Source organism: Dipodomys spectabilis, unplaced genomic scaffold (assembly GCF_019054845.1).
Source record: "Dipodomys spectabilis isolate Male_0828 unplaced genomic scaffold, ASM1905484v1 ptg000065l, whole genome shotgun sequence".
Classification (NCBI taxonomy): domain Eukaryota; kingdom Metazoa; phylum Chordata; class Mammalia; order Rodentia; family Heteromyidae; genus Dipodomys; species Dipodomys spectabilis.
In genome coordinates, this window is record NW_024870742.1 from 1,158,933 (window position 1) to 1,182,063 (window position 23,131).

General features: G+C 40.7%; 1 long non-coding RNA gene across 1 annotated transcript; it reads left to right on the forward strand.

Moving 5' to 3' along the window:
- The first annotated feature begins 550 nt into the window (after positions 1-550).
- On the forward strand, positions 551-22,926 carry LOC122108736. Its single transcript, XR_006147620.1, has 3 exons — positions 551-734; positions 2,209-2,282; positions 22,779-22,926. It is a non-coding gene; the product is annotated as an uncharacterized LOC122108736 (long non-coding RNA).
- The last annotated feature ends 205 nt before the right edge of the window (positions 22,927-23,131 follow it).

The following is a 23,131-nucleotide window of genomic DNA, read 5'->3' on the forward strand; positions in this document are numbered from 1 at the left end:
CTGCACTCATCCTGTCTTTGTAAGACTATATTTCCGTGTTGAAACAAACTGCTACAATTAATTCAAGAGTCCTTCTGGCAGACAATTAGGGAGCTGAACATAATGGAATGATATATTATTGGCAAAGGTGCCTCCATGTGGGGTGTGTGTGTGTGTGTGTGTGTGTGTGTGTGTGTGTGTGTGTGTGTGTGTGTGCATACACCATTCCTGGTGTTTGAACTCAGGACCTAACTGAAGAGCTAAAGTAATTCCATTTTAAGATCAAGCCCCCTGAGCTGTGCTGCCCTCAAAGTAACCCGCAAAGAGAGCTGTGCTGCCAAAGAGAAAAATAGTTCTCAGAAAAACCGCAGGTTGCCACCAACCCTGCCCACCTTTAAAGAACAGAACAGTTGCCCAGGTGTTCCAGCTGAAAAAGGGAAGTGTGATCAGGGTGGACATAAACCCCCTGAACTTGTGAACTTGCTTGTGTGGAAACCCCCTAAACTTGTTTGTTTGATACTATAAAAGCTGTGTCAATTTTATGCTTGGGGCCTCTTAGCATCACCAGTTACCAAGTACACATAGGACCAAGCTCCAGCTTGCAATAAATGACTCTTTGCTGTTTGCATTGATCATGGTCTCCGGTGGTCTGAGAGGGGGCGTCCGAAATCTGAGCACTTTATGTGGGAGCTTGTCCGGGATAGCCCCCCCATAAGCCACACAGATACCTGATCAGCGAGTCGTCCAGCTAGCCGGTAAGAGGGGGTGCAGCTGCTTTATGTTGCGTGTTATGTGTTTGATTTGCAAGTAGGGATTTAGAGCTGGCAAGAAACGTTGGTATATGTGCTACAAGGTAGCCAGCAGGCGAGTTGAAGAAATTCCCTGGGCCCTTGGGGAAGCCTTCCCCAGTGGAGTCTCGCTTCACTCTGTCGTCTTTTGGACCATGACTTGTCCGGCCTCTGCTACTCTGGGTTAAGGGTAGATTATCCACCTCCCGGGTAGGGACTCATTGGCCTCCGCCATCCTATGGGACAGGAACTCGTCTGGCCTCCACAACCGTGGCTTAGGGGTGGATTCGAGCTCGAGATCAACATGCATGCTCTCTTTGTCTCATTTGTAGTTGCCATTTTAATTCAGCGCCTCTCTTTCTTTCCTTTCCTTGTTCATTTAACTTTCATTTTCGGATCAGCGGGCATCCTGGAGCCCCCCGAATGGGGTGGCCAGACGCTCCTTTCACCTCAGCCGCTCTCCCGTTTTAATACTTTTGGAATTTTAGAATGACATCAAAGGTTGACTTATTCTCTAGAAGAGGAGGCAGTGGGGGAAGGGAGAACCTGCAGGATCTAGCAATAACTTTGAAAGGGACCTGCAGGGAAAACTCTAAGCCAGATGAATCTGCCACTGACCACCAAGTGCCACCAGCAAGATCTTAGCCTCGGGCCTTGGCCCAGAGGGTCTGAGTATGGGGGGGAGACTGTCAGTCTGAGGGGATGGCTTCCAGGGTCTTTTTTCCCTTGCCCCAAGATGACTGAGAATTCTCCTCCACCTTGGAAGGCCTCTGGATCAACATTTGCAGGAATCTAAAAAAATAAAAGAAAAAAAGAAATCCTCTGGTGGTAAGATGTTGCCCAATTCATGGAGATCTGATTTTGTCTTTGTGTCCACTTGTCTGTCTTGTTTACTTTGGTGTCGTTTCTGTTCTATTTTTGAGGTGGGGAAATTCTGGGTGAGGGTGGCCACCTCACTCAACAGATTCTGAATTCAGCTTGCTGATTGAGAATGGCGCAGTTCTAGTAGGAATGAACTGAGGGCCCATGAGTCCCCAACTCAGCTTTTGGCTGTTCTCTAGTTCTGTTTTAGAATTGGTACCTGTTTTAAGTGTGGATTCTTGGTTTTTGTGTTTATTTATATTTTTGTTATTTATTTGAACATCTCTGAGGAAATAAAAGTTCTAGCCTCTGGCTGGGCTCAGCCACAGACCTGCTAGGCTCGCGTCACTGTGAGGTATGTAAGGTTGCTGGACTAGTCTGGTTCCTTTCAGGTCTTGGGCTGAATTTTCTCCTTGTGGAGGCTGCCTGAGCAGAGAGTGTGGAAGGCTATGTACCTGGTTTGGATTTTTCAGCGAGTCCTGACAATGTAACAATTTGTAAAGTGCTCTTGTCTAAAATTGGATAAAATTCAGGCCAGTTTAGTTTTAGGTGACCCCTTCAACCAGCCCTTCTCCAACAGGTGGGATTCAAAAGATCCGTTGATGAATTGCCTTGCTAAACAAGCGAGCCCTGGGAAAATGAAGCTTAACAAAGGTACTTAGTTTAAAAAAATACTGTCTTAAATTTTTGTTAAAAAAACTTTGAAAAAATCTATGTAAAACTGATTTTGATTTATGCACGCTTTAAGATCTGTGTGTTTTCTATGTGTTTGTAAACATGTTCAAGATAAAAATTGTCAACATGCTGTAAAAATTGGGTGAATTTAAGTTTAAAATGTAAAAGGTTAAGAGGTTTAGACATTACTAAAAATTTAAAAAAATTTCACATTGTTTTAAATGGCTTTTTAAGGATTCTTTAACGTAAAAATTAGAAAATCTGTTATTTTAAATTTTAATATTTTTAAATGCTTTGGCAGTTTGGGATTTAGTTCCCTTGGCTAAAATTTCAGGATAAATATTAAAAATTTAAATGGAAAGGTCAATTTAGCACTGTTACAAAACATGACATGTTCTGTCTGTCTAAAACTGTATTTTATTCAAACCTCCCTACCCCCAAAAAAGGGAAAATTTAGAAGACTACCTAAGATCTATATTTAGGGGTGAGGCTGAATAGGCAGAAGTGTAGTTAAGCTGGTCATGCGTGGTGGGACCGACCTAGGGGGGGGGGTGCTTCATAGATGGTGGGACTGGCCCTGGGAGGAGTCCACACATGGTAAAAGAGGGCAAGCTGGCACAAACGCAGTTCATCTAACCTTAAAGAGTCAGATTGGGTGCAGGCACATTCCATAGGAGGGGCTGAGTTGCCCATCTTTGTTCTGTCCCTTTTCCCTGCAGATAGACCCTGAAAACATGATGGTTAAAATGAGTGATGTGATGATCTGATTAGTATTGCTAAAACTGCCCCTTGTATGTGTTAAAATTAAAATTAAAATGGCCTTCAAAAGAGGGTTAAAAAGTTTATTTGTATAATGTAACTTGCTTTCAATGATGTTCTACAATTAGGATGTTTTTAAAAGTTATAAAGGTGTTAAGCCTAGCTTCTTGGCATAAAAATGGTGATTGTAATTATTTTTTTTCTAGATTATTATTTGTTTTTATTGTGAAAATACTGTACAAAGGGATTACAATTACATGGGCAAGATAATGAGTACATTTCTTATCAAGCATTGTAGCATCCTCCTTTGTTTCCCCTTCCCATCCCATCCTTTCCCTATCCCCCCATTCAAGCCTCCAATCACCCCCCACAAACTTTACAACCAAAGTTGTAAAGTTCGTTTTCGACATAACGACTTGTACATCTCATTGTTGCAATATTTCCACCTGTATCCCTATTTAAACGATTCGTTTTTTCCCTTACCCTCCACAAATTATACTAACATCAAATACAGTGAAAGCAGGGGTTATACAATGGGGGAGGGACATACAAAGCAACAAAGATATCATCTTATAAATGTGTTAGAAACAATTGCATGAAAGAAAACAGCATTTGAGTACATATTTAGGGTTCATTTCCCTAACATAAATTTATCTGAGCTTTTCTGCTTGATTCAGGCATATACTATTTATTGGAAATAAGGAAAACCATGGGACCTATATTTCTTTGGGCCTGGCTTACTTCACTTAATATAATTTTTTCCAAGTCTTTCCATGTACTAACAAATGGGGCAATGTCATTCTTTATGATGGACGCATAGAATTCCATTGTGTGTGTGTGTGTGTGTGTGTCGCATTTTCTTGATCCATTCATCTACTGAGGGGCATCAGGGTTGATTCCATATCTTAGCTATGGTAAATAATGCTGCAATAAACATATCATGCTGGTACCTTTAGTGTGGTCTTGTTTGTGAACATTTGTGTAAATGCCCAAAAGTTGGATTGCTGGGTCATAGGTGAGCTCTATGTGGAGTCTTTTGAGGAACTTCCATACTCCTTTGCAAAGAGGTTGAACAAGTTTACACTCCCACAAACAGTGCAGTAGGGTTTACTTCTGTCCACATCTCCTCCAGCATCTGTTGTTATTAGAGTTCTTGATTATAGCCATTCTACCTGGGACGAGGTGGTATCTCAATGTTGTTTTGATTTGCATTTCTTTTATGGCTAGGGAGGTTGAGCATTTCTTAAAGTATGTATTGGCCCTTTTTCATTCCTCTTCAGAGAAGTTTCTCTTTAAGTATTTAGCCCACTTATTTATTGGGCAATTGTTTCTTTGAAGATTTGTTGTTGGGGGATTTAATTTTTTAAGTTCCAGGTATGTTTTAAATATGAGACCCTTGTCCGTTGTTGTATGGCTAGTGAAGATCTTCCCCCAATCCGTGGGCTTTCTATTGATCTTGCAAGCTATGTCCTTTGCCATGCAGAAGCTCTACAATTTCATGCAATCCCATTTTGTCCAACTTTTCTTTAATTTGTTGTCTTTCTGGGTCTCTATTAAGAAAATTTCAGCCTGTGCCAAGGAGAAAAAGGGTTTCTCCTATTCCATCCTGTAATGTTTTCAGTGTCTGCTTTGACTCTGATGTCTTTGATCCATTTGGAGTTGATTCTCATGCAGCGTGATATATAAGCATCTAGCTTTAGTTTTCTACAAGTAGTTAACCAAGCCAGCACCATTTACTGAAGAGATTGTCTTTCTTCCATTCTATTTTTTTAGCCCCTTTATTGAAGATTAAATGGCTATAGGTCCGTAGGTTCATTTCTGGGTTTTCAGTTCTATTTCATTGCTTCTGAGGTCTGTTCTTGTGCCAGTAGCAAGCTGTTTTGATTACTATGGCTTTATAGTCGAGTTTGAAATTTGGTATTGATATTCCTCCAGCACTGTTCTTTCTGTTGAGGATAGTTTTAGCTATTCTGGTTCTTTTATTGTTCCATATGACTTTTTGGATTGCCTCTTCTGTTTCTTTGAAGAATGAGATGGGAATTTCGATAGGTGTTGCATTGAATTTGTAGATAGCCTTGGGAAGTATTGCCATTTTCACGATGTTGATCATTCCAATCCAGGAGCATGGGAGTTTTTGCCACTTCTAAGTTCTGTTTTGATTTCCTTTTTCGTTTTTAAAGTTTTCATCATTGAGGTCCTTCACTTCTTTGGTTAAGTTAATTCCTAGGTATTTTATTTTTTTGTGGGGCTATTACAAATGGAGTTGCTTTCCTAATTTCGGCAACAGTTTACTCAATGTTGGCATACAGAAAAACCATTGATTTTTGGGGGTTAATTTTATAACCTGCTACTTTGCCAAAGTTTTAAATCAACTTGAGTAATTTGGGAGTGGAGTCTATGGGATTCGTTAAATACAAGATCATGTCATCTGCAAAGAGGAAGAGTTTTATTTCTTTTTTCCCTATTTGGATCACCTTTATGTTTGCATCTTGTCTTATTGCTGTAGATAAGAATTCTAATACTAGATTGAAGAGAAGTGGTGATAGTGGACATCCTTGTCTTGTTCCTGAGTTAAGAGGAAATGACTTTAGTTTTTCACCATTAAGTATAATGCTGGCTGTAGGTTTGTCATATATAGCCATTATTGTATTGAAGAATGTTCCATGGATTCCTAATTTTTCCAGAACCTTCATCATAAAGGGGTGTTGGATCTTGTCAAATGCTTTTTTTGCATATATTGAGATAATCATGTGGTTCTTATCCTTGCTCTTGCTTATGTGATGAATTATATTAATTGATTTGCGAATATTGACCCAGCTTTGCATCCCTGAAATGAGTCCTGTTTGATCGTGGTGTATGATTTTCTGGATGCGTTGTTTAAGACGACTGGCCAAAATTTTGTTGAGAAGTTTTGCATCAATGTTCATCAAAGTAATGGGTCTACAGTCCTCTCTCTTTAATGAGTCCCTGCCTGGTTTTTGGATGAGAGTTATCATAGCATCATAGAATGAGTTCAGTAATGAACTTTCTCTTTCAATTTTATTTAAGAGTTGGAGAAATATTGGTGTCGGCTCTGTTTTGAAGGCCTTGTAGAATTCCACTAAAAAACCATCTGGTCCTGGGCTTTTCTTAGATGGGAAGTCTCTTATTGCTGTTTCTATGCCAATCCTTGATATGGGCCTGTTAAAATGGTTTAACTCATCTTGGTTCATTTTTGGCATGTCAGTATTTGCTAGGAAAAGTCCCATTTCTGCCAAGTTTTCAAACTTATTAGCATAAAATTTTGAGAAGTATTCCCTTATAATGTTCTGTATCTTGGTTGTTTCTGTGGTGATGTTTCCATTCTTATCACTGCGTTTATTTATTTGGGTGCGTTCTCTTCTTTTTCTGATAAGATTTGCTAAGGGTCTGTCAATTTTATTAATTTTTTTTGAAGAATCAACTCTTTGGTTTGTTGATTCTTTCTATATTTTTTGGATTCTAATTCATTTAATTCTGATTTAATTTTAATTATTTCTTTCCATCTACTGGATTGGGGTTTATCTTGCTCCTCTTTTTCAAGAAAGCTCAGATGTCTCATTAAATTGTTGGTTTCAGATCTCTCCATTTTGTTGATGTAGGAACTCAGAGCTATAAACTTGCCCCTGAGTATTGCCTTTGCTGTGACCCAGAGAAGCTGGTAATTTGCATGTTCATTGTTGTTGAATATCATGAACATTTGAATTTCCTTTCTCATCTCTTCCATGACCCACTCGTGAATCAGCAGTGTGTTGTTCAGCCTCCATGTGTTACAGGATTTTTTTTGGTGGCTTTTGGTGTTGAGTTCTAATTTTATTCCCTTGTGGTGTGAGAGAATGCAAGGTATAACTTCAATGTTTCTGAATTTGGACAAGTTTGCTTTGTGGCCTAAAGTGTGGTCTATTTTGGAAAATATTCCTTGTGCTGCTGAGAAAAACGTATATTCTGATGCTGCTGGGTGGAATATTCCATAGATATCTGTTAAATCTAGTTGATCTATGCAGTTTTTTAGATCTCCGTTTTCTCTGTTGAGTTTTTCTGAGTTTATCTATCTAGTGGGGAAAGTGGTGTGTTAACGTCCCCAACAATTCAAGTCTTTGGAGATATTGGGATTTGGGGGAAAATAGTGTTTCTTGCATAATTTTAGGTGCTCTGTTGTGTGGCGAATTGTGATTGTAATTCTTGCATTAAGAATAAATTCCATATGATTTTAAAAGTTTTAATGTGTATTTGTTTTAAAACAAGCAGCCATGAGACTTCCAGATTTTTCTGTGCATGTGATAGTGTAGAATTGAACCCAAGGCTTCATATATATGGGGCAAACCCTCTACCACTGAGCCCAGGAATGACAAATGTAGAAATACAAATGTAAATTGTTACATATATATATATGTATGTAAGCACATATATATATGTATAAAACAAGACACAGATGTCTGTATATTATCTAATTTTATATACTATATTACTACCAATTATTGATAAGTTATTCCTTCATTTATTTAAATATTACGGTTAAATACATAACAAAGTATTAATTGAAAATTAGTCAATGTACTATAATTATTGTGTATAATTTTATAATATAATCATAAACTAACTACTAATGTAATTATTACTTTACAACATTCCATTCGTATGGATGTATATCAGAATGTGTTTCTTAGGATCTCCTTCCATTCATAGGTGGCAGTCCTGGGATTCGCACCCCAGGCCTAGGTTGTTGGTTTGGGCTATGGCTTCCGTGATAGCCCACCAAACTTCAGCAGTGCAAGGTCATGTACACTATCTGGGCCCTGTCAATTTAGACCCAGGATGGTTGCAATGCAAAGGATAAAACAATGTAATACCACCTTCTGGAACTTCCCAGTTTTGTACTTCTCCTTTTTTTTCCCCTCTGCATTTTTTTTCTTTTTTTTTGGTTTAGGGGCCAGAACTCTGGCTCTGGTGTTGTACCTCAACTTTTCAGCTCAAGGCTATCACTCTACCACTTAAGCCATAGCGCTACTTCTGGCTTTTTTCTGCTTATGTGGTGTTGAGGAATCGAACCCTGGGCTTTATGCATGCAAGGCAATCACTCTATTACTGAGCTTCTTTCCCAGCACTTCTCCTTTTTTGCCAGTCCAACGATTTGAACTCTGGTCATAGGATCTCAGGATGGGCTGTGTGTCCAGAGGCTGCACCCCAGCCTAGGATGATCGAAGCTGACGCAGAGTTGTCACAAGCTGAGTTCAAGCCCCAGTCCTGGCCAAAAAAATCAAGGCTCTGGCTTGGAATTTGCACCATTTTTCTTGCAGGCCTGGGATTTGAACTCAAGGTCTGGGTAACTCTGTGGCACTGTTGGGAAGAGTAAGCTTACCGTCGTTGAAGACAAGAATTTCAGCCCAGTTTCCAGGCCCCGAATTCAAGCCCCAGCACTGAAAAAAAAATATTCGTATATGAGATCTATTTACGTACATGGGTTTATTCCATATGATATTTATTACCCTTGTTTTTTATTTTATTTAGTATTATTACATATATAATATTTATTTCACTTATTACATTTTATCACATGGATGTATTTGCATAAGGATTATAGATCATACTGAGACCCAGGACTTTCACAGAGAAGGAAAAACATGTTTCAAAATTGTCTTTTGACTCCACATATAAACTTCTGGCAATGCTGAGATTTTAATTCACAGCTCACAATGCCCAATTCATGAAAGGGTCAGTTGTACTACAAAAGCCTTTGGCAAACTGAGCTGCCAGCCAGTTCTGTGGAACAAGCCATAGTAATGGCTGATTGATATAGATAAAGATGTGGATATAGATATATAGACAGACAGAGAGGGAGAGTGAGAGGTAGATAGATAGATAGATAGATAGATAGATAGATAGATAGATAGATAGATAGATGTGTAGTTTGCAATATATATGAGAGAGAAAATGTGAGGATATTAAATTATACATTTTATGAATTATTATTAAATTATGCCTCCATTTAATGAAGTAGCATTAATGTAAAAGTAGTCAGTATTTTTTAATTGGGAGAATCATACAAAGGAGCTAGAATGGAAGACATAATCAAATATTTTTCGTGTGGCATTCTATAAGAGAATCATGAACTAATTGCAAATTTATTTGTTACTTTTATAACAATCCATTAAGCATTCACATGAATAGGAAAGATTTTCTCAAGATCTCCCTCCATTTGTAGGTGGCAGTCCTGGCAATCAAATTCCAGGCCTGGGTAGTTTACTTCGAAATGCAAACCATTAGCATGACACTGTGAAGATTTTAGTTTGTCACAATGAAAAAAAGAACAAGAATAAACGAAAGCCAGGTGTTATTTACTCCTGACTTTAATCCTAGCTCTTCAGGAATCTGTGAGGTAGAGAATGCCAGTTTGAATTCAGCCTGGACAGGAAGTCCACAGCACTCTTATTCGAAGTTATCAAAGGAATAAAAAATCTCCATGAATGGAGCTGTGGCTCAAGGGCAAAAGGAGCTCAGGCACAGTGCCTAGGCTCCTAATACAACCCCCGGACCTGCCTAAAAAGAAACAAACAAAAAAATCAAGTGACTCCATGTCTCCCCATATATGAACGGATGTATTTTTATCGGTGAAGGTCCAGAGTCCCTAAGATGAAAGGCACCCAGCTAGGAAATTTGCTTTGAATAGAATGATTTCATAGCAGAGACAGTGCTTTCAAGACAGTGCATGTTCCGGGGCTCCCTTCACTGTTCCCATTGTAGCCTGAGGTTTTCTCGGCACCAGGGACTGCTGAAGGAACTCTGCCTCATTGTTGGAACAGGCAGACAAAAGGCCTCACTCTTGTACAGTTGTGTAACAAGCAACTCCATCAAGGCCGATTAGTGAGGAGGAGTGTGGTCAGGCTCTGAAGGCCAGGAGAAAAAGGCCTCTTTGTACCCCAAGCCATCTGTTCTCCCCAGTGCTGTTTTCACAGGAAGCCTTCATTTGTGCCACCTCCCATGGCAGGCCAAGTTCCCTGCACTCATCCTGTCTTTTTGTTAGACTATGTTCCAGTGCTGAAATAACCTGCTACAATTAATTCAAGCATCCTTCTGGTAGACAACAAGGGAGCTTAACCTAATAAAATGCTTCATTATTTGCAATGGTGTATTCCTAGGTTTCTGGAAGCTTGTTAAATCTAAGCACATGTTTAATATCACAATGCTTCCTGTCATTTAGGGCTGGTGAAGCTCATCAGGTTTTGAAACTTTTGACCTCTCCGAGTTAGGCTCTGGGTGGCTAGGTTTCAGGGTTGAACACAGGGTCTGGGTGCTGACCATGAGCTCAGAACTGGAGCTCAGTGCTTTAACAGTTGGTTTCAGAGCTTCACTTCTGGTATCTGTGTGTGTGTGTGTGTGTGTGTGTGTGTGTGTGTGTGTGCGTGTGCATACACTTGTCCTGGAGCTTGAAATCAAGACCTGAACACTGTACCTGAGTTTCTCCAATACAAGGATAGCACTCTACCACTTAAGCCACACAGGCACTTCAGACTTTTTTCTAGTGATGTGGTACTAAGGAATCAAACCCAGGGATTCATACATGCAAAGCACTCTACTCCTAAGGCACATTCCCAGCCCTCAAATTCAGGTTTATTTCTTTCTTCTCTTGGAAGTTGGAGGAATTGATTTCTAGGCCTGGGTGCTGTCCTTGAGCTCTTCAGCTAAAGCCAAGTGATCTATCACTTGAGCTACAGCACCCCTGCAGGTTTTTGGTAGTTCAGTGGAGAGAAACCTTTCAAGGAATTTCCTGCCCAGCCTGGTTTTGGGCTGTGATCATCAGCTCTCAGGCTACTGAGTAGCTAGGATGACAGGTGCAAATCACTGGCGCCCAGCTTCCATTTCGTGTTTCTAAGTGGTGAATAGGAGATAGTAGTCTCTTAGGACCTTTTGTGTCTGGGATAGTTTGGAACCCAGATCGTCAGGTCTCAGCTTCCTCAGTAGGCAGGATGACAGACCTAAGCTGCAGATCCTAGACTGTAACACTCTGTTGCAAGGGGGTTCTTGGCTCCACGTGATAGGGAGCTAGCGATGAGCCCAATAGGGAAGGGACAGTGGCTAGGCCCTGAGTTCAAAGTTCATGACTGAGAAAAATAAACCCAAACAATTGTCTGTAGGAGACAACTCACTAGAGTTAGGAAATACATAATTTTGGCCTTGATATGGGGATATATCTGAGCCTCAAATTTCTCATCTGCACAATCATCTTACTTGTGGAACTCTTATAAGAACCAGATGAAAAATATGCACCGTGTAAAGGACTCAGCACACAACACATCATAAAGGACTCATCAAATAGCTGTATCCCACACACTGTCATTAGAATTAGAGTGCTTTCATCAGTATCACCATTCTTTCAGAATCACATCACAAACCATACAAAGTTCACATCTAATGATTTTGAGGGGTGGGGTTTTTTTTGGAGGAGGTGGAGTCAGCCACAGGGATTGTATTGAAAGTTTGGGGGTACTGTCCTACGATCTTTTGCTCAAGGCTAGAGCTCTACCACTTTGAGCCACAGCTCAGAGTTTTGCTGACTTCCTGCCAGGGCTGGATTTTAAACCCATCAGGGTCAGATCTCAGTCCCCACGTACCTTGGATGACAGGGGTTAATGAGCCAGTGGCATCTGGTTCTGTGGAGCCATTTACCTCTGGCTAAGTCAGGTTAGATGGCAGCTGTCAGCAACAGACTCCTGGCTTGCTCTATGATGAGGTATTTGCAGTGCTATCATTATATAGTTGCAGTAAAAATATTCTATCTTTATTTGGTGCCATTCCTGGGTCTTGAGTAAGAGTCTAGACACAGTCCCTAAGCCTTTATGCTCAAAGCTAGTGCTTTGAGTGGATGATTGTTGTAATTTTTCCTGTGGTATCTCTGATATTATTGATTTGGGTCTCCTCTCTTTTGTTCATTACTCTTGCCAGTGGTCTGTCAGCTTTATTGAGATTTTTTTAAACAGCTTTTGGTTTTATTAATTTTATTAATAATTTTCTTTGTATCTCATTAATTTCAGCTCTCATTTCAGTTATCTTTTTCTGTCTAGCAACTTTAGGTTCAATTTTTCTTGCTCCTCTAGCAGTTTTAGTTGCATCATAACATTGTTTACTTGGTCTATGTTTTCTTTTTTTAATTTTTTAATTTATTTTTATTGTGAAAATACTGTACTGAGGGGTTACAATTACATGGGCAAGATGATGAGTACATTTCTTATCAAGCATTGTAGCCTCCCCCTTTGTTTCCCCTTCACATCCCTTACCATCCTCCCCCTGCCCCCCCACCCAATCCCCCCTGCTCCCCCTCTTCCCCCACCAAAGTTGTAAAGTTAGTTTTCGACATAACGACTTGCATATCTCATTGTTGCAATGGGTCCACCTGTATCCTTACTTAAATAATTTGTTTTTCCCCTTCCCCTCCACAAATTATACCGACATCAAATACAGTAAAAGCAGGGGTTATACTGTGGGGGAGGGACATACAAAGCAACAAAGAAATATTCTTATAAATGTGTTAGAAACAATCGCATGAAAGAAAAAAAACATTTGAATACATATCTTAGGGTTCATTTCCCTAACATCACCTTATCTGACCTTTTCTGCTTGACTCAGACATATACTAGATATTGCAAATAAGGGAAACCATGGGACCTATGTTTCTTTGGGCCTGGCTTAATTCACGTAACATAATTTTTTCCAAGTGTTTCCATTTCCTAACAAATGGAGCAATGTTATTCTTTCTGATGGAGCATAGACTTCCATTGTGTATATATACCACATTTTCTTGATCCATTCATGTACTGAGGGGCATCTGGGTTGGTTCCATATCTTAGCTATGGTAAATAATGCTGCAATAATCATAGTCGTGCTGGTAGCTTTAGTGTGGTCTTTTTTGTGATCATTTGGGTAAACACCCAGAATTGGGATTGCTGGGGCATAGGGGAGCTCTATGTGGAGTCTTTTGAGGAACCTCCATACTACCTTCTAAACTGGTTGAACAAGTTTACACTCCCACCAACAATGAAGTAAGGTTTCCTTCTGTCCACATCCCCTCCAGCATCTGTTATTATTATAGTTCTTGATTTTAGCCATTCTAACTGGGGTGAGGTGGTATCTCAATGTTGTTTTGATTTGCATTTCTTTTATGGCTAGGGAGGTTGAGCATTTCTTCATGTGTCTATTGGCCATCCATCTTTCCTCTTCAGAGAAGTTTCTGTTTAAGTCTTTAGCTCACTTATTTATTGGGCAGTTGTTTCTTTGAGGATTTGTTATTGGGGGATTTAATTTTTTGAGTTCCAAGTATATTTTAAATGTGAGACCCTTGTCCGTTGTATGGCTAGTGAAGTTCTTCTCCCAATCCGTAGGCTTTCTATTGATCTTGATATGCATGCTGAGAGCAATAAATTTGCCCCTCAGGACTCTTTTCACTGGGTCCCATAGGTTTCTTTCTGATGTATTTTCATTTTCGTTGAATTGTAGGAACTTTTTAATTTTTTCTTTAATTTCTCATGTAACCCATGTATTGTTCCAAGAATGTTGTTTAATTTCCATATGTTTAAGTTTTATCTACTTTATGCCTTGTTATTGAGAACCAGTTTGATTCCAGTATGGTCAGATAGAATACAGGGTACTATGTCGATCCTCTTGTATTTGCTTAAATTCCTTGTATGAACTAACAAATGATCTATTTGAGAAAAAGTTAGGGAGTTTGCAAGAATAAGACCCTGCTGGTGGGAATGCCTGTAATTCTAGCTACTGAGGAGGCTCACATTTGAGAATTCAGTTTTAAAGCCATCCCAGGCAAGAATGTTCATGAGGATTTTATTGGGTAGTTCAGCACCACACCCTGCCTCAATTCTGTGGCTGTTCACCTTTGCCAGCATGGGCTGGGCTGAGCTGCTTATGCAAACCAGTATGGAGAGATGCTGCACCCCACTGCACGTCTGTAGTTGTTCACAGCCGCTGTCGATGCCACTGCTGCTGCCACAATTGATGCACTGCTTGAGCTGCTGCCACTGCCCCAGGATCAGCTGGGCCACATATGCAAGCCAGACACTCCACCACGAGTCAGGTGTTAGACACTGCTCTGCCTCTGGCTTGGCTGGGCCGCTTATGTGGGTCAGTATGGAGAGGCACAAACCACCAGGGGTCTGGAGTTGTTCACTGCAGCTGCCGCCACCTTAGCCACCGCTGCCGCCCTGGGCTGGTCTGGGCTGTTCCTGTGGGCTAGTGCCAAAAGGCATCGTGCCCGGAGTCTTGGTGGTTTGCTGCCACTGCCAGTTGCTGCTGCTGCTGCTCCAGGTTAGGCTAGGCTGTTTACACCAGCAGGACAGAAGTACCACAGTGTGAGTCTAGGGTCATTCACCACTGCTGAAAGCTGCTGCTGTTCCAGACTGGATTGGGCTGCTTGCACCAACCAGGCAGAGGCGCCGTGCCAGGGCCACTGAGGGAAGTCTTCATGCCGGCTCTGCATTTGAGATTTCTGTTTGTATTCTCTGGGTTGGCACTGTACCTTGGGAGTCTTCTGGGAGCCTTGGGATGCTTGCCTGTGTGTGGTCTTTGGAGGGTCCAGAGCCAGGATACTTAAGCAGCCTGGCACGAATCCCCACAACTTAAGCTGCTCAGCACAGAGCCCCATCACCAACAAGGGGTGGGGGAAGGGTCTTCCCACTTTACTGTCTGTGTAGGTTTTTCCCTTTTCTTTTATCACTTCCTATATCTCTCTGAGCAATTGCATTTTTGGGAGGGGGAGGGTGTCACTTGGTGAAACAGAGCATTGAAAGCCAAACACTGTTTTTGGTTGGAGAGAGCTGTGGTGTTTCCCTGCTGTTCCATTGCCATCTTGGCCCCTCCTTGTCAGGTGGAATTTTTCTTAGGCGGCAAGTGGGCCTTGGTTACCAAAGGATAGGTACATAAAAGAATATGTTGTAAAGCCAGCAATTTGTAGTTAGACATTTCTGTTAATATAGCCTTCACAAGATTAGGGAACAAAGCGGGTGGTCTATCCTAAAGTATTTCAAAGGGATTAAATTCTTTAACATAATGGCTACATCTTGCTTGAAGAAGAGCAAAGTGAAGGAGACTTGCATAGCCATGGCCAGTCTCTGTATTTAATTTAGTTAAGTTTCCTTTAAGGTCATACTCATTCTTTCTAGTGCCTTGAACTCTGAGGTCTATATATGGATTGTAACTTCCAATTTATTGCTAGGGCATTAGTTAATAATTGAGAACTTAGGCCATGAATGCAGTGCCAACTTCAGACCCCACACCTAAGGGTAAGTCAAATCAAGGAATTATTACATGCCTCAGCTCAGCCTGAAAAAGTGTCCACTATTATAATAGATACCAATACCCATACTTTCCAGGCTTTACCTCTATGAAGTCCACTTGCCCAATTCACCATCTGAGGTTCCTCACATATGAATTCTTTCCATATGTTCCAGCTTTTCAGCTTTTACCTGTTGGAAATTACCTACACACATTACAAGGGATTGTCAGGCTGAGGCCCTACTGGTTTTCAGAACAGTCTTAGGCAATAGCCTCGGGCAATTTACCTTGGTGCAAATATATACATATAAACTGACAGCTTAAGCCTGTATGCATTTTTCCCAAGTTTAGTTTCAAAATTTGCACACTTATTACCACTGTTTTTGCTTCTTCCTTTAATGTTAACAACTAGTAGCTCTAGAGACCCCGTTGGTTTTAGAGTGGTCTCCCAAGCTACCTAACCAGCTCAGATGTTTCTCTGTATCTTAGGGTCTCTAGTTTCTTTAACTCCTGTATAGTACTCTGAACCTTGGATACTTCTTCCATTTTATTCTCCTCCTTTTCTCTCAAACTTGCTTTCATGATCCCACTCTCCTTCTCAATGTGCTCCTTAACCTGCAAATGTTTTGGCAGGGTCACATGAGAGTTCCTTTGACTGGCCAACTGCTGTTCCTTCTCACAACCCCTTTGCTTGCTCTTCAGCTCCTTCCTTAAGTTCACAAAGGTGCTATTGAGAGGTAAATTTTCCCACCTCCACCTGTTCCATTGGGACATGATATTTCTGCATTACATTTACGGTGAAGATCTCAGCAGTCTTTTTGGATTTTTACTCTAGTAGTTTCTCTTTCTAGTTTTCCACTTCACTGTATTTTTGTGACAGATCTTTCAACTGTTTGTTTAGCGCTTCTGTTTTTCTTCCCAATTCTCTTTTCCTTTCCCCGGCATTCTTTATCAGACCATGTGGTCCTTTAACTCTTACTGAAGAGTAACAATCTCTTTCTTGAGCCTGATATTTCCTGTTCACTTTTCTTGGCCTCATCTTCTATGACATAGCACTTCCTCGTCTTTCTCTATATCTATTCTTATCTTCTTTCTCTGTTGTTTTGAATATCTGGTGACACTCTTCAAAGCTTATAATCAACATGTACTTCAGCCTAATACATTCTTATATCAGGTCCAGCTCTTTTATTATGTCCACTATTTCTTAATGAAGCATCAGTATCTCTTCTTGGCCTCACTTGTGGTTAGCAAGGATGGTAGCATTGCTGTCTTATGCTTCTGTTGGCCTCTGACCTGTGGTCCCCTAACTTGCCTCATGCTCACCCAGGCTAATGTACTTGAATTTCATTTAATTCTGACTGTTTTCTAGGTTCCTTTTGAGGATTTTCTTCTCATTTTTGACTCTCACAAGTTCGTAATTTATATCTTCAAAGCTTTTCTTCACGTCAATAATTCTCTGGTTTCTCCAGTGGACTCTTCTATTTGCTTTTAACCTCTTAGTGGGTTTTGTTTAGCACATATTGGAGATTCAGTATTTTATAAACTGTGTTTTGAGATAGAAGTGTGTGAATTTTTTCTTTGCCACATTTCTTCTTAATTTTATAGGGCTGTTTTTAAATTGAACACAGTTGGAATTCAGAGCCTCAAGCTCCTTTGCATGTTTCTCCAGAGATACAATCACATTTTCCAGGTGTTAATGGGATTACATAACCTGTCATTTTCAATCTTTCTCCCCCTTGGACATTCCTTTTTCCAATGTCCATTTTTCTTGCAATAAGCACACTGATCTAGTCCTAGAGGGTCCCTACTGCCATTTGCAAATGAATTGTACTGTCTTTGCCAAGGGTTTCTTGATCCCTATTCTGGTGCTCCTACCAAAACTCAAACTCCTTTCTTACTCTTTTTTTTTCCAGGGTACCTCTGTTGTCAAACACCCACTGGGCAACCACTTCCAACTCAAAATACACCTTTCCCTCAAAACTTTATAACTTTTGAAGCTTTCTTCTAAGATATGGGGCTGACTAACAAAAGCCATATTTAGGGCTCTTTGATTCTCCAAGGCTTCAAGATCTATAGGCCTATAGGTCCTATAGGCTTCTGGGAGAAGTTTCAGAAAAGCATTAGGGTACTCACTGGGGAACTCTCCCATCTCACTCACCTTTCTGGCTTTCCAGCCTCTGCGGTATCACTGCTAACCAAACCTGGCAATAATTGGTAAGCACCTCCATACCTCAATTGCTGTTAGTCTCAGCTTGGATAAATCTGGGGAAAGACTTGATCCAAATGGTCTGATTCAATAGTGGAGCTACTGTCCGGTCCAGGGACCACATTCAAGTTACTGAGCAGTATTCACTCCCTTTTCTACCAGGTGAAAATCATCTGTAAAGTTTGCTCGCACTCATCCCAGTTGTGCGTGTGTGTGAAAATTACTGTCTCTAATGAGGTAATGAGCCCTGGTTGTTGTTTTTTCTGAAAAGGATGGATTTTGCTGTTTCCAGTAATACAGGTCACTAGTTGTAAAGGGAACATATATTAAAAAGGGGACCTGCCCACCATCTCCTCCATGTTCCCGTCTCAAGGGTAATAACGGTAACACACCATACTGTACCACCTCAGGATGGTACAAGTAACCAATTTTCGCATAGGAGGACTTAACATTAGAGGTGCTGATGGCAAAGAATAGGAGAAAGAGTACATCAGTGCATCTTCCTCTGAGGGATTCTGTAACCCTGGGGGAGAATATTTTTTGGATATGACAAATTTAGGCCTTGTTCTCCCATCCTGAGAAAAGGAGTAAACAGAGGGTCATACAGGACACAGAACTATCAGCATGCACACACAGAACAATAGCCACAGACACTTAACCCACATGCCCCAAACCTCTCAATGTTGACCTCTATAGGAGGTCCCAGATGACAGAGAGGACATTCCAGATTGCCTCTTGAGGAGGTTGCGGATGACCTCTGGAGGATGTCACATATGTCCTCCTTAGGAAGCCCTAGATGACCTCTCATGGATGTTCCAAATGGTTTCCCAAGGAAGTGTCAGATGACTTCCAAAGGTGGTCCCAGATGTCCTCTCAATGAGGCTGAGATTACCTCACCAGTAGCTCCCAGATGGCCACTCAAGGAGGCCACATATGAACTCCAGAGAAGGTTCAAGATAACCCTCTTGAGAAAGCCACAGATGACATCCTATATGGCTTCTCAAGAAAGTTCCAGATGATGTCCGAAGACAGCCATCTATTTCTTATCAAGGTAACCTGAGATGACCTCCAAAAGAAGCTCCAGATGACCTCAGGAGGTGGTCCTAGATTGCCTCTTAAGGAAGCCCCAACCCAGATGCCCCTCAGTAGATGAATGGATCAAGAAAATGTAGTATATATACACAATGGAATTCTATGCCTCCACCAAAAAGAATGACTTTGCCCCATTTGTTAGGAAATGGAAAGACTTGGAAAAAATTATATTAAGTGAAGTAAGCCAGGCCCAAAGAAACTTAGGTCCATGGTTTCCCTTATTTCCCAATCACTACTTTTATAGAGGTCTCAGCTGACCTCCTGGGGAAGCCCCAAATGACCTCTGGAGAAAGTGCAAGATGGCCCCAGGAGAAGGCTCCAGATGACCTCCAGGGTAGGTCTCAGATGGCTTCTCAAGGAAGTTGCAGATGTACTCTTGATGAGGTTCCAGATGGCTTCCCAAGGAAGGGCTACATGACCTCTCAAGGAGGTTCCAGATGGCTTCCCAAAGAAGCCCTGCATGACCTCTCAAGGAGTTCCCAGATGGCTTCCCAAGGAAGCAACAGATGACCTCCAGAGGGGATCCCCAATCAGGCTGGCAAGCTTGCCCACACACCCCTAGAGGACCCTAAATGACTTTTTGTCTATGATTCTCCTCCGGAGACAAACACTTGAGGTAGACTCTCAACCCTGAGTGCTGACACTCTCACCTATGGGGATATTTCCCTGAGGCCAAGGCCTGATGCCATCCAAATGGATTATCTCGATGGGGGTCTCCAAAAATTAAGATCTCTATAGTTCAAGAGAATCCATAGAGACACATTTAATATCATAAATGTTCTCCTAACCACCAACCCCCAAAATTATGAAATCCAAAACTCCAAACATCAAAGGGCCAGCCTTTTTTACCCTTTCTTTTGTCTTTCCACTACAGAACTATACTTCCTTCGAGGTCTTTCCCTTTCTCCCTTCTACCAGTTCCTTCTTCTCTTCAGGCCTCTTCACTCTCCACAGGCCTGAACTGCTTTGAATGGGTCGTCAGTTGCCATCCTTTACCTCCTGCCCTACCTCAACTTCTTCTCCTCCCAGGTCTTTCTCCTTCTGCTATCAAACCACTTCCTTCCTTACAGGACTTTTCCCTTTTTCTCTCTCCTTCTATTGCTCTGAACCAGAAGCCTATATAACGTCTGTACCCCTTCTTCACTCCAACTGCCTAACAGTTTTCAACTGTCAAATCCCAAACTGCCCACAGTCAAATTACTTCTCCACAGCTCAACACGTGATGATTATTGCCCCAGCCCCTCCCACAGAATGCCCCACCGTCTTTGGTGGCATACTTCATCCTCTCCAGCTGGCCAGGAGATGGGGCCACACTGGTTGTCTAAGCCTGTAGATTATCGGGGCCCTGCTGATTATTACAGTATCCTCCTTGTGAACTAGTAGCAATTGAAATTGGAAATTTGATTGTGATATTACAAATTCGTTGTGACATCACAAACACATGTTGACATCATCACCACCACGACATCACAAACCCATGTTGACAACCTTGTCATTGTGACAACATGATTGCCTTGTGACATCTCAAACCTATTATGATCTCTTAGCTTCTTTGAAAAATCACATGCCCTTTTCAACATCAGTCCCTTTGTGTACCCATATCCTTGTTGTTAACTAATGACAATGGAAAGCAGACATGCCATTATAACACCAAAAAGTGTTTGTGACATCCTCAACAGTATGACATCACATTTTCATTATAAGCGCATCACCTCATTGTGACATAATCAAACTCAATGACATAATCGTATTATGACAACAATTCTCATTTTGACATCATAGACACATTGTGAATTCCTATTCTGTGATTTCATTGTATTTCATATGTGGCATGAGAGTTGCTATCAGAAACGCATTTTTGTGCCTAAATAACCATTTTGACATCATAATCACTTTGTGCCATCACAGTGCCATTGTGATGTCACTAGCACAATGTGACATCACAAGGTTCTTCTCTCCTCATAACATTTGTGACATGCTGACATTGTGATATCAGACTTTTTGCCCTCATAATTTGTTTTCAACCTCATATTTCATGTATGACATTAGATACCAGAAATCCACTGTGATATCATGACCATTGTGACATCACACTGACAGATGTAATGATCATAGTGTCACATTGTGGCATCACAAAAGGTATTGATGTCACAATTAATTGATGATGACCTACAGGTAAGGGGTCAGAGTAGGTCTATGATGTCACAGTTGGTTGGTGATATCCAAATGGCATAAAGGATCTCATTTATCATGAAATCACAGAGAATATGAGTTCCAAAACAGACTGTGCTATCTCCAAAGGCATGTGTTGTCACAAATGTGATGAAGTCCTAGGAGGATTGTGATGTCACAGTGTGACACAATATTTATGATATCTGTCAGTATGATGTCACAATGATCATGATGTCACAGTGGATTTCTGATATCACATATCGTAACTGAAATATTATAAGGTTGAAAATAGATTACGAACTCATAAAGGGCCTAAGACATCACAATTGCAGAACATCACAAGACTTATGAGGACAGGTCAAGTTTGTGATGTCAGTGTGTTAGTGATACCACCATGGCACTGTGATAACACAAAGTGATTGTGATGCCATACATTTATGAGATCACAATGGTTTTCTGATATCAACCCACAGGCCACATCATTTGAAAGAGAATGAAATAGAATAGACATTTACAAGGTATCTATGACATCACAATGATAATATAATGTCATAATGCTATGAGGTCATTGTAAATTGGTGATGTTGCAAGGAGATAATGGTGTCACTCTGATGATGGGGTAACAAAGGTTTGTGATGTTACAATGGCATATATGAATACAATTGTCATGTGTTCACAATGAGGATATGGGTATACAAAGGGACTGAAATGTCACAAATGTCATGTGTGTTTTCAAAAGTATTTAGGGGCCATGATAGCTTCATGATACACAGTTGTGATGAGTTCACAATAGGTTTTTGATGTCATGATGATTTTGTAATATCTTAAACACATGTCCAATTTCAATTGCTTTTTCACAATGTGCATACAAGTTCACAGAAGGAGCTTGAAGTCCTAATGGACATGAATTTTTAAAAATGTTATGAGGCCATATTAGGTTTGTGAATACACAATGGGACATTAATATCACCATGGCAATGTCAACTCACTGCATCATGTCAAAATATTATTTTGGTGTCACAATTAGTTGACGATGCCACATTGGTGATGAGGTCACAAAAGATTGCTGATGTCACAATGTGTGAGGCATGTCAAAATGACATAATGTTTCTCAATTGTCTTTAACTTACAATGAGTATCTGAGTTCACAGAAGGACTGTAGTTTTTCCAAAAGTATGTGTTGTCACAAGTATATTGAAATCCAAAAAGGTTTGTGATGTCAGAATTTGACGCAATGGTTATGACATCTGGCAGTGTGATGTTACCATGGTCATGATGTCACTGGGAATTTGTATCCACTGGGAATTTGAGGTCCACAACAGATCATGAGGACAAAAAGGCTTAAAAAAATTGCAGCATGTCACAACATTTATGATGACAGGATAGGTTTGTGATGTCATGGTAGGTTAGTGATATCACAATGACAATGTGATGTACAAAGGGGTTGTGATGTCACAATGGTTATGATTTCAAGATTTGTTTATATCAACCTACAGGCCACATTTGAAATGCAATGAAATCACAGAAAAGGCATTCATAATGTGTCTATGATGTCACAATGACAATGTGAAGTTATAATTCTATCATATTATTTTACTTTTGTGATTTCAGAATGAGCAGATGGTGTCAAAACTACAATGTGATGTCACAATTGTGATGATCTCACAAACTTTTTGATGTTAAAATGTCATGTTTGATTCTCAATTGTCAATATTTCATGGTGGGGATTTGGGTACACAAAGGGACTGTGATGTCACAAAACTATGTATTTTTTTCAAAGGTTATAAGAGGTCATAATAGGTTTGGGATGTCACAATGTGATCCTGGTGTCAAAAACAGCAATGTGATGTTACAATGTGTTTGTGATGTCACAGTGTTGGTGAGGTCACAATGGGTTAGTTATATCATGAGTTTGTAATATCACAAATTTGTCCAATTTCAATTTCTCCTAGATCACCATGATACACTTAATAACCAGCAGTGACCCTATCATCCATGGGAACAGATAGTCATCATGGCCTCCTGGTCTGGACCACAGGAGAGGCGGGTGCATGCAGCTGAAGGGAGCAGCACATGCTGCTGAAGGAGATAGGTTGTCAAGCCCCACATTGTGAGCTGCCATGAAGTGATTGAGCATGGACATTTGGGAAGTGATGATTGAAAACTGTTATGCAGGAAACATACTGCAGTGGGGGAAGGGTACAGCCTATACATAGGCTGCATGTTCAGAGCAACAGAAGGGGAGAGAAAAGAGGGAAAGGCCTGGAAGGAAAGAAGTAAAGAGACTGCAGGAGGGTAAAAACCT